This window comes from Myotis davidii, unplaced genomic scaffold (genome assembly GCF_000327345.1).
Source record: "Myotis davidii unplaced genomic scaffold, ASM32734v1 scaffold711, whole genome shotgun sequence".
NCBI lineage: Eukaryota > Metazoa > Chordata > Mammalia > Chiroptera > Vespertilionidae > Myotis > Myotis davidii.
This window is the reverse complement of record NW_006285235.1, coordinates 206,256-216,892: the sequence shown is the minus strand read 5'-3', so window position 1 is coordinate 216,892 and position 10,637 is coordinate 206,256. Positions and strand designations below refer to the sequence as shown.

Below are 10,637 nucleotides of genomic sequence, written 5' to 3'. Positions count from 1 at the left end.
CCAACTGGCTGTGAGAATCAGCTGTGTCTACAGTGGGAGAACTTCTGTGATGGAGACACCCCTCTGGGGCAAGACTTGCTTCAATGGGCTGTGGTGCTCACTGAATCTGCCCCCTGAGTGTGTCCCTTATGGATCTGAGGAGTTGTAATCTGGATAGTCCCACTTTGACCACTGGTTATACTGGCACTTGGATCTCTAAGGAGTTGCTAATTTAGCCTCTTCCTGAGGCTACCCAGCAGGAGCTATGGAGAGATCTGCAGATTCCTCTTCTTTGTTTGGGGTTTGATGGTGCCCAGATGTGGCCCAGTTTTGAAGTAATGCCAGCTGCTGTGGGGCCTTGGGTCCTCTTTTGGAAGTTCTGGATCTTTCTGACCCAGCTTCAGTTTGTTAGGTAATTTTCAGATTGCAATGGGCTAGGCCTTTCATATGCAAAAGCCTCTGTGCACAGTTTGGTTGGGGCGGGGACTCAGGGGATCAATAGGGCTTCCACCCGATGCCAGACAGTCTAGTTTCTCCCTGTATGAGTCTGGGTCCCCAGAGACTCACTGGAACTGGAGTTCAGAGCAGTCAGGAGCATGAGACTCCCTTCCGATTGAAAAAGACAACCACCTCCTCAGTTGCCAGCCCTTTCCACATGCACCTCCATACCTCTGCACTTTACTTCCACACCTCCTCTGAGTCTCAGTGTGCTTTTCCCTTTCCTTCTAGTTGTAGAATTTCCACTCAGCCAGCATTCCTGTGGTTCTGGATGCTGTCTGGTTTGCCTTTTAGTTGTATTTTTGAAATGGTTATGTAGCAGCCATTTCCGGTGTTTACCTAAGCTGCCATCTTGGTTTCTCTCTCCTTCCATTCTCTCACTCTCACACTATCTAGCAGCCTGCCATCCCAATGACAGCCATCTTGGATCCTCCCTTTGCCCATTTTTTAATTGCATTGGTGTTGAGTCATATAAGTTTTTATATATTTTGGATGTTAACCCCTTATCACATGTAACATTGGCAAATATGATCTGCCACAAAGTAATTTCTCTTTTCATTTTGTTGATCGTGTTTGGTGCAGAAGCTTTTTAGTCATATTTAGTCCCATTTGTTTATTTTTCTTTTGCATCCTTTATCCTAGGAGATATAATGGCAAAAATATGCCAGATGCTTATGTTTTCTTCTAGAATTTTAATGGTTTTGTGACTTACATTTAAATAGTTTATCCATGTTGAGTTTATTCTTGTGTGTGGCATAAGTTGGTCACATAGTTTCATTTTTTTGCATGTATCTGTCCAGTTTTCCCAGCACCATTTATTGAAGAGACTGTCTTTACTCCATTGTATGGTCTTGCCTCCTGTGTCAAATATTAATTGACCAAAATGGCATGGGTTGACATCAGGGCTCTCTGTTTGGTTCCATTGATCTATAAGCCTGTTCTTATGCTAGTACCAGGCTGTTTTTATTACAATGGCATTGTAACATAGTTTGATATCCTGTATTGTGATCCCTCCAAATTTGTTCTTCCTTCTTAAGAATCCTTAGGCTATTCGGGATCTTTATTGGTTCCATATTCATTTTTTGAATATTTATTCTAGATCTGTGAAATATGCCCTTGATATTTTAATAAGGATTAAATTGAATTTGGGTAATATGGACAATTGACTGATGTTAATTCTTCTAATCCATGAACCCGGCATAGGCTTCTACTTGTAGTATCTTCCTCTATTTGATATTTAAATGTCCTATAGTTTGCTAAGTATAGGTCTTTTAACTCCTTGATTAAGTTTATTATAGGTACTTATTTCTGTTGTTTTTGCAATGGTAAATGGGATAATTTTCTTAGTTTCTCTTTATGAGAACTCATTTTTGGAGTATCAAAATGCCATTGATTTCTGGATATTAATTTTGTATCCTATTACTTTGCTGTATTTATTTATTACATCTGACAGTTTTTTGGTGGAGTTCTTAGGGTTTTCTATGTATAATATCATGTCATCTGCGAATAATGATGATTTACTTCCTCTTTTCCATTTTGGATGCCTTTTATTTTTTCATCTTGCCTAATCACTGTGGCAAGGACTTCCAGTACTATCCTAATATATAAAAACCGTGGGTCGCTCAACCAATTGGAAGTCAGTCCTGCAGTCAGTGCTGGGTTGCCATAGCGACCCAGCACTGACTGCTGAGGCTCCAGCTGTGGTGACCCAGCACCGACTGCTGAGGCAGCTGCAAATCAGGCCCAGAGAGAGGCCTGAAGAGAGAAGCAGGTCTGATCTATAGCCTCTGTGGCAGCTGTTGATCAGCACTTGCCTCTCTCTGTCTCTCCAGCAGCTGTGCCTCCATTTCTCTCCAGGCCTCCACCTGGGCTGCTGATCAGCCCCGCCTTTCTGGTCAGGCCCTGTTGATAGGTCCAGAGACACTGACTGGCATAGAAACTGACCAACCAGAACCAAATCTGGGTCAACTGTGAGGAGCCAATGGCATCCTAGGAGGTGGAAATTTTGACACTGACTGGCATAGGAAAAAACCAATCTGAACCAAATTGGCAGGCAGGGTAGGGAAGTTAAGGGCGATCAGGCCAGCAGGGGAGAGCAGTTGGAGGCCATAAGGCTGGCAGGGGAAGTAGTTAGGTGTTAATCAGGCCAGCATGGGAGTGGTTAGGGGGTGATCAGGCTGGCAGGCAGAAGCAGTTAAGGGCAATCAGGTAGGCAGGCAGGCAAGCGGTTAGGAGCTAGCAGTCCTGGATTATGAGAGGGATTTCTGACTGCCAGTTTAGGCCTGATTGGCAGTAGGACATCCCCCAAGGGGTCCCAGGTTGAAGAGGGTGTAGTCTGGGAGAGGGAACCACCACCACCCCCCCTACCCCCAGTCTACACCCAGTGCACAAATTTCATGCACCAGGCCTCTAGTATTAAATAAGAATGGTGAAAGAGGACGTCCCTATCTTGTTTCTGTTCTTAAGGAAAACACTTTGTTTTTGCCCAATAAGTATGATGTTGGCTGCAGTTTTTCACATGTGGCCTTTATTATACTGAGGTGTGATGATTCTATTTCCAGTTTGCTGAAAGTTTTTATCATAAACTAGAGGCCCGGTGCATGAAACTCATGCACTTGGGGGGTTCTCAGCCCAGTCTGCACCCTCTCACAGTCCAGGAGCCCTTGGGGGATGTCCGACTGACAGTTTTAGCCCGTTCCCCCCCTCTCCCTGGGGAGTGGGCCTAAGCCAGAAGTTGGACATCCTTAGTGCTGCCATAAAGGTGGGAGAGGCTCTCACCACTGCTGCTGTGCTCGCCACCTGTGAGCCTGGCTCAGGCCTTCTGGCTGAGCGGCACTCCCCCTGTGGGAGTGCACTGACCAGCAGGAGGCAGCTCCTGCATTGAGCATCTGCCCCTGGTGGTCAGTGTGCATCATAGCAACCAGTCTTTCCACTGTTCAGTCAATTTGCATATTAGCCTTTTATTATATAGGATGGGTGCTGGATTTTGTTGAATGCTTTTCTGTATCAATATGATCATGTTATTTTTATTCTTTATTTCATTTGTGTGCTGTATCACGTTTTGATTTGCAAATATTTTACTTACCTTGCATCCCCACAATAAATCCCCCTTGGTCATAGTGTATGATCTTTTTAATATATTGCTGGATCAAAGTTGCTAATATTTTGTTGAGGATTTTGACATCTATGTTCATCAGAGATATCAGCCTATAATTTTATTTCTGTGTACTGTCTTTATCTGGTTTTGGAAGTAGGACAATGTTAGCTAACCTCGTAAAAAAGCTTGAAAGTCTTTCTTCCCCTTGAATAGTTTGGAAAAGTTTGAAGGGGAGAGGTGTTAGTTCTTGAAATGTTGGTAAAATTTGCCTGTGAAGTCATCAGATATAGGTATTTTCTTTGCTGGGAGTTTTTGGATTACTGCTTCAATTTCATTAGTTGTTATCAATCTATCCAGGTTTTCTGATTCTTCCTGATTGAGTTTTGCAAGATTGCATGTTTCTAGGAATTTGTCCATTTCACCCAGGTTGTCTATTTCATTGGCTATACTTGTTCATAGTATTTTTCTGTGATATTAGTTGTCATATGACTTTTTTCAATTCTGATTGTATTTATTTCAGTCCTCTCTTTTTGTTTCTTTATGAGTCTGGCTAAAGGTTTATCAATCTCATTTTGTTGTTTTTGTTTCTTGAATTTTTAAAAATTTTGCTTTTATTGTTGAAAGTATTACAGATGCCCTCTTTTAGTCCCCATTGATCCTTTCCACCCTGCACAAATAACCCTACTCCTAGGCCTTTACTACACTATATGTTTAATATTCTTTTTGTCAATCCTCACTCAAGAATATTCATTTTAATTTATTTATTGTTGAAATTATTACAGATATCCCCCTTTTTCCCCATTGACCCCTTCCAGCCCACACCTGTCCCAAGCTGAAGGCCTTCACCACACCATTGTCTGTGTCCATGAGTTATGCATATATGCATATAAGTTCTTTGGTTTATCTCTTCCCATCTACCCACCCCTGCCTTCCCTCTGAGATTCATAGGTCTGTTCCATGTTTCTATATCTCTAGATCTATTTTGTTCATCAGTTTATTTTGCTCTTTAGATTCCACATATGAGTGAGATCCTGTGATACTTTCCTTTCTCAGACTAGCATTATAGATTTAAAATAAACTGCATTTTTATTATTTACTATAATAAATATTTTTTATTTTTTAAATTTATCTTTATTGTAGAAAGTATTACAGATGTTCCCTTTTATCCCCTATTTACCCTTCTAGCCTGTACCCAACTCCTGCCCCAGGCCTTCACCACACCATTGTCTGTGTCCATGAGTTATGCATATATGCATATAAGTTCTTTGGTTTATCTCTTCCCATCTACCCACCCCTGCCTTCCCTCTGAGATTCATAGGTCTGTTCCATGTTTCTATATCTCTAGATCTATTTTGTTCATCAGTTTATTTTGCTCTTTAGATTCCACATATGAGTGAGATCATGTGATACTTGTCTTTTTTCTGGCTTATTTCACTTATCATAACACTTTTCAGGTCCCTCCATGCTGTCTCAAAGGGCAAGAAAACACCAATTAAAAAGAATATATGTATCCTTATGTTCATAGCAGTGCAATTTACAATAGCTAAAATCTGGAAACAGCCCAAGTGCCCATCAGCAAATGAGTGGATGAAGAAGTTGTGGTACATTTACACCATAATGTACTATGCAACAGTAAGAAGAAGAATATCTTGCCATCGATCTTGTTTATATTTTCATAGAACCAGTTTTATTGATCTTTTGTATTGTTCTTTTAATGTTATACTCCAGAGTATCATTTATTTTCACTTGGACCTTTATTATTTCCTTCATTCTACTTGCTCTGGGATTTGTTTGTAGTTCTTTTAGATGGAAGGTTAGATTGTTTATTTGAGCTTTTTCTTATTTCTTGAGGTAGGCCAGTAATGCTTTGAACTTCCCTCTCAGGACTGTTTTCACTGAGTCCCATAAATTTAGGGTTGTCATGTGTTCATTTTCATTTGCTCCCAGGAATTTTTTAAAAATTTCTTTTTTGATTTCATTGGTTACCCATTCATTGTTCAAAAACATACTATTTAGCCTAAGTGTATTTGAATGTTTTTCAGTTTTGTTATTGTAGTTGATTTCTAGTTTCATTTCATTGTGATTGAGAGGATGCTTGATATTTCAATCTTCCTTGTACTGTGTTCCTGATAAATTGCTTTCCTCCATTTTATTTAGCTCTTTTTTTGGAGATTCCTCCTGTTATTTCATTTAGGGACTATTTTTTTCTCATATTTGCTGTTTCTTTGGGTTTGTTTCTATGTATTGGCTGGAACTGTTATGACTCGGACTTGATGGGGTGGGCTTCTATAGTAGGTGTCTTGTGGGTCACAGTGGTGTAGTCTCTAGGAATGTTCCGTGTGTGTGTGTGTGTGTGTGTGTTATGTGGGCCCTCCTAATGTAATTATGTCTTGATTGCTGTTGTCCCACTGTGGGTGGGCTCAGCCCTCAGGCTGGCTAACTGTGAAGCTTAACCCGGATCACATTATGCAAACTGTTATACAGATGTCTTTGGATATGCTGCTTGTGAAGCTCACTGGATTTTGCTCCAATGTTGTCCAAAACTGGCTACTTTGTGTACCAGTTTGTGCATCATGAGCCTTTTGGGAGGATCTCTGGTGCAAGCCAAAATTAGTCAGTATCCATGCCTGGCTCTTGGCAACCTGTCTGAGGCTCAGCAAAGTGGAAGCTTAGTAGTTTGGTAGGTGGGGTCTCCAGAGCCCATAGGATGGGTCTGCCTCTGGTTACACACCTTGAAAGTCCCTGCTATGAGCTGTTCTCCCTCCCCGCTACGGAACTGCACTCTTGGGGGTGGGGGGGTATCAGAAAGCCTCTCCGTGTCTCCTCTTATCTTTCTTTCATGTTGCCTGTTCTCTATATTTCAGATTATCTATACTTCAACTAGTTTCTCAAGCTGATTGCTCTTCCATTTAGCCACAGATATGATCTAGTTAGGGACCAAGCAGACAGAGCTTCCAAATACTCAACAGTTATCTTGGAAAATCTATATGAAAGACCTTGTTGGTATCCTGAGATAGCTGTCTGCCCTCATTGCAGGTAGCTTCTTGTCCTGGAAATGTCTTGAATCTCTGCTGTAGACAGAGGTGAGTATCAGTGTGAATACAGGTTGGGCTGGAAGACTGAGTTCCATGCCCCCTCAACCTGCATTCTGACACATATGCTAACCTATAATTAAACCACAACCCCCTTCCAGCTTGTGTCCTGGCCTTGAAAAACTTATTTCCCTGAATGCTTATCTTACAGGGACCATAAACCATGCACAGACCCCACAGGAGACTGACTGCTGGCACCAGCCTGGGCCATTGGTCGTAATCTCACTTCCCCCTTATAACTATCATAGGGGCTGCAAAAGTCCACGAAAAGCAGACAAAGAAACTTAGGGCTATATAAACAGACCCCCACTGCATTGGGCTGCTCAGCTTTGGAAACCAATTCCCATGAACCACAGCACCGGTGCTCCTGCAATAAAATGACTTTTCTGAGTCTTCTGAGTGCCTGTGTGTGTGTCCTCCAGTTGCCTGGTAATTTCTACAACATTAGAGGAGTAGAGGTCAATTCACAGTCAGGTACCTTAGTAAACCTGACATGGTGAAGAGTGGTTGGGGTTTAATGGGCCCCTTGCCAGATCCTAGCACCATATCCAGGTTTGCAAGATGGTCCTGGTGAGCTGCTTTGGAATCCTGCCAATTAGGCCAAGTAAATGTCAATGTAAGAAACATCCAAACTTTGAGTCAGAAGATGTGGAGTGAAGACGTGGCTCCACCACTAATATTTTCATCTCAAACAATTGATTTGTCTCTTTGTTTGTTTTCCAATATTACCTTTCATTTCCTTTTTTAATTTTTAAAATATATTCTTTATTGTTCATAGTATTACAGATATCTCCCATTTTCCCTGCTTTACCCTCTCCTCTCAGCCTTATCCACCCACCTAGGTCTTCAATACCCTATTGCCCAAGTCCATGGGCTATGCATATAAGTATACAAATTCTTTGGTTTAACTCTTCTTGTCCTCCCACCAAAGGATGAAGGTGAGTCAGTCTGATCCATGCCTCCATGTTCTGGGTCATATTTTGTTGGTCAATTCATTTTGTTCATTAGATTCCACAAATAAGTGAGATCATGTGATATTTGTCTTTCTCAGACTAGCTTACTTCACTTAGCATAATGTTTTCCAGGTCCATCCATGCTGTCCAAAGGGTAAGAGAATTCTCTTTTTTATAGTTGCATAGTATTCCATAGTGTAAATGTCCCACAACATTTTTATCCACGCATCTACTGATGGACACTTGATCTGTTTCCAAATCTTAGCTATTGTAAATAACACTGCTATGAACATAGGGATATATATTCTTTTTGATTGGTGTTTTGCAGTTTTTGAGATATATTCCCAAAAGTGGGATCACTGGGACAAACAGAAGTTCCATTTTTAATTTTTTGAGGAAACTTCATACTGTTTTTCATTGTGGCTACACCAATCTGCATTTACAACAGCAGTGAACTAGTGTTCCCTTTTCTACACATCCTCACCAGGACTTGTTTATGGACTTTTTGAGGATTGCCATTCAGACAGGTGTGAGGTGACATCTCATTGTGATTTTAATTTGCATTTATCTGATGATTAGTAACTCTGAGCATATTTTCATATGTCTCTTGGCCATTTTTCCTTGGAGAAATGTCTAGTTAGATCTTTTATCCATTTTTTAATCGACTTATTTGTTTTCTTTTATTGAGTTGTATGAGTACTTTATGTATTTTGGAAATTAGTCCCTTATCAGATGTATCTTTGGCAAATATGTTCTCCCATAGAGTGGATTCCCTTATCATTTTGATGGCGATTTATTTTTCTTTGTGGAAGTTTTTATTTTGATGTAGTCCCATTTGTTTCATTTCTCCTTAGTTTCCATTGCCCTAGGAGAGGTATCTGTAAACATATTGCTATGTGAAATGTCTGAGATTTTACTGCTTATGTTCTCCCCTGAGATTTTAATGTTTTTATGCTTTCTATTTAAGTCTTTTATCCATCCTGAGTATATTCTTCTGTATGGTGTAAGTTAGTGGTCTAGTTTCATTTTTTTTGCATGATTCTGTCCAGTTTACCCAGCACCATTTGTTGAAGAGACTGTCTTCACACAATTCTATGTTTTGCCTCCTTTGTCAAGTATTAATTGACCATAATGATGTCAGTCAATTTCTGGGGTCTCTGTTCTAATCCATTAGTCTATATGCCTGTTCTTGTGCCATTACCAGGCTGTCTGCTTATAATGGCTCTGTAGTATAGTTTGATATCCAGAATTGTGATCACTCCTACTTGTTTTTATTTCTCAAAATTGGCGCAGCTACTAAGGTTCTTTTTAGGTTCCATATACATTTTTTGAGTATTTGTTTTAGCTCTGTGAAGTATGGGATTGATATTTTAATAGGGATTGGGTTGAATCTATAGATTGCTTTGGATAATATAGTTATGTTAATGATGTTCATCTTCAATCCATGAACATAGTATACACTTCCAGTTTTATCTTCCTCTATTATTTTTTAAATGTCCTATAGATGGGCACTTGTTCCTTTTCTTTTTTAAAATATATTTTATTGATTTTTTTACAGAGAGGAAGGGAGAGGGATAGAGAGTTAGAAACACTGATGGGAGAGAAATATAGATCAGCTACCTTCTGCACAACCCCTACTGGGGATGTACTGGCAACCAAGGTACATGCACTTGACCAGAATCGAATCTGGGACCCTTCAGTCCACAGGCCGATGCTCTATCCACTGAGCCAAACCAGTTAGGGCTGGGCACTTGTTTCTTGATGAGTCTGGGTATAGTTTTCCAGTTGCAGTTCTTTTACTTCCTTGGGTAAGTTTATTCTTAGCTATCATATTTTTGTTGTTGTTGCAATGATAAGTTGGAGTGCTTTTTTAGTTTCTCTTTCTGAGAGTTCATTATTGTATAAAAATGCCTTTGATATCTGGTTGTTGTTTTTTGAATCCTGCTACATTGCCAAATTCATTTATTAAGTCTAGTAGTTTTCTGGTGGAGTCTTCAGAGATTTCTGTGTACAAAATCATGTCATCTGTGAATAATGACAGTTAAACTTCCTCCTTTCCAATTTCGATGCCTTTTCTTTTTTCTTCTTTGATTGCTGTGGCTAGGACTTCCAGTACTACTAGTATGTTGAATAACAGTGGGGAAAGTGGATATCCTTGTCTTGTTCCTATTTTTAAGGAAAAAACTTTAGTTTTGCCCATTGAATATTATGTTGGCTATAAGTTTGTCATATATGGCCTTTATTATGTTGCAGTATGATCCCTCTATTCCCACTTAACTGAGACTTTTTATCAAAAAAGAGTGCCAGAACCCCAAACAAAGAAGAGGAATCTGCAGATCTCTCATAGCTTCTGCCGGGCAGCCTCAGGAAGAGGCTAAATTAACATCTCCTTAGATCCAAGAGCCAGTGTACCCAGTGGTCAGAGTGGGACCATCCAGATTACAACTCCTCAGATCTATAAGGGACACATTCAGGGGGCAGACTCAGAAAGCACCAAAGCCCCACTGAAGCAAGTCTTGCCCCATAAGGATCTCTCCAGCACAGAAGTTCTCCCACTGTAGACACAGCTGATTCTCACAGCCAATTGGCCTGGAGGTCAATTCCTCCCAGTGATACCTACAACAATCAAGGCTAAACTACACCAGGACTGTGCACAAAGCCCACAAATGTGTGTAACAAGAGTATCCACCTAAGGTAATTGGGTAGGTTGAGCCACTGGACACCTAGCACACAAAGCCACTCTACCAACACAGGGAAGCAGCCAAAATGCAGAGACAAAGAAAAAGGTCACAAATGACAGAAATGGAGGAAAGCAAACTACTGGATATAGAGTTCAAAACCACACTTATAAGGTTTTTCAAGAATTTTCTAGAAGCCGCAGGTAAATTTAGTGAGGTCCTCAAGAAATCTAGTGAGACCCTCAAGGTTATGAAAAAGGACTAACTAGAAATTAAGCATACACTGACTAAAATAAAGGATATTATGCAGAGTTCCAACAGCAGACTAGAGGATCGACAG

At 40.4% G+C, this 10,637-nt stretch overlaps 1 long non-coding RNA gene across 1 annotated transcript in view; it reads left to right on the top strand.

Moving 5' to 3' along the window:
• Positions 1 to 93: 93 nt before the first annotated feature.
• The window catches only part of LOC107181841, a 15,021-nt gene continuing 4,477 nt past the window's right edge, over positions 94 to 10,637 (top strand). The window contains exons 1-2 of the long non-coding RNA XR_001512543.1: positions 94 to 202; positions 5,888 to 5,891. This is a non-coding gene — a long non-coding RNA (uncharacterized LOC107181841). The remainder of the gene's footprint in view (positions 203 to 5,887; positions 5,892 to 10,637) is intronic.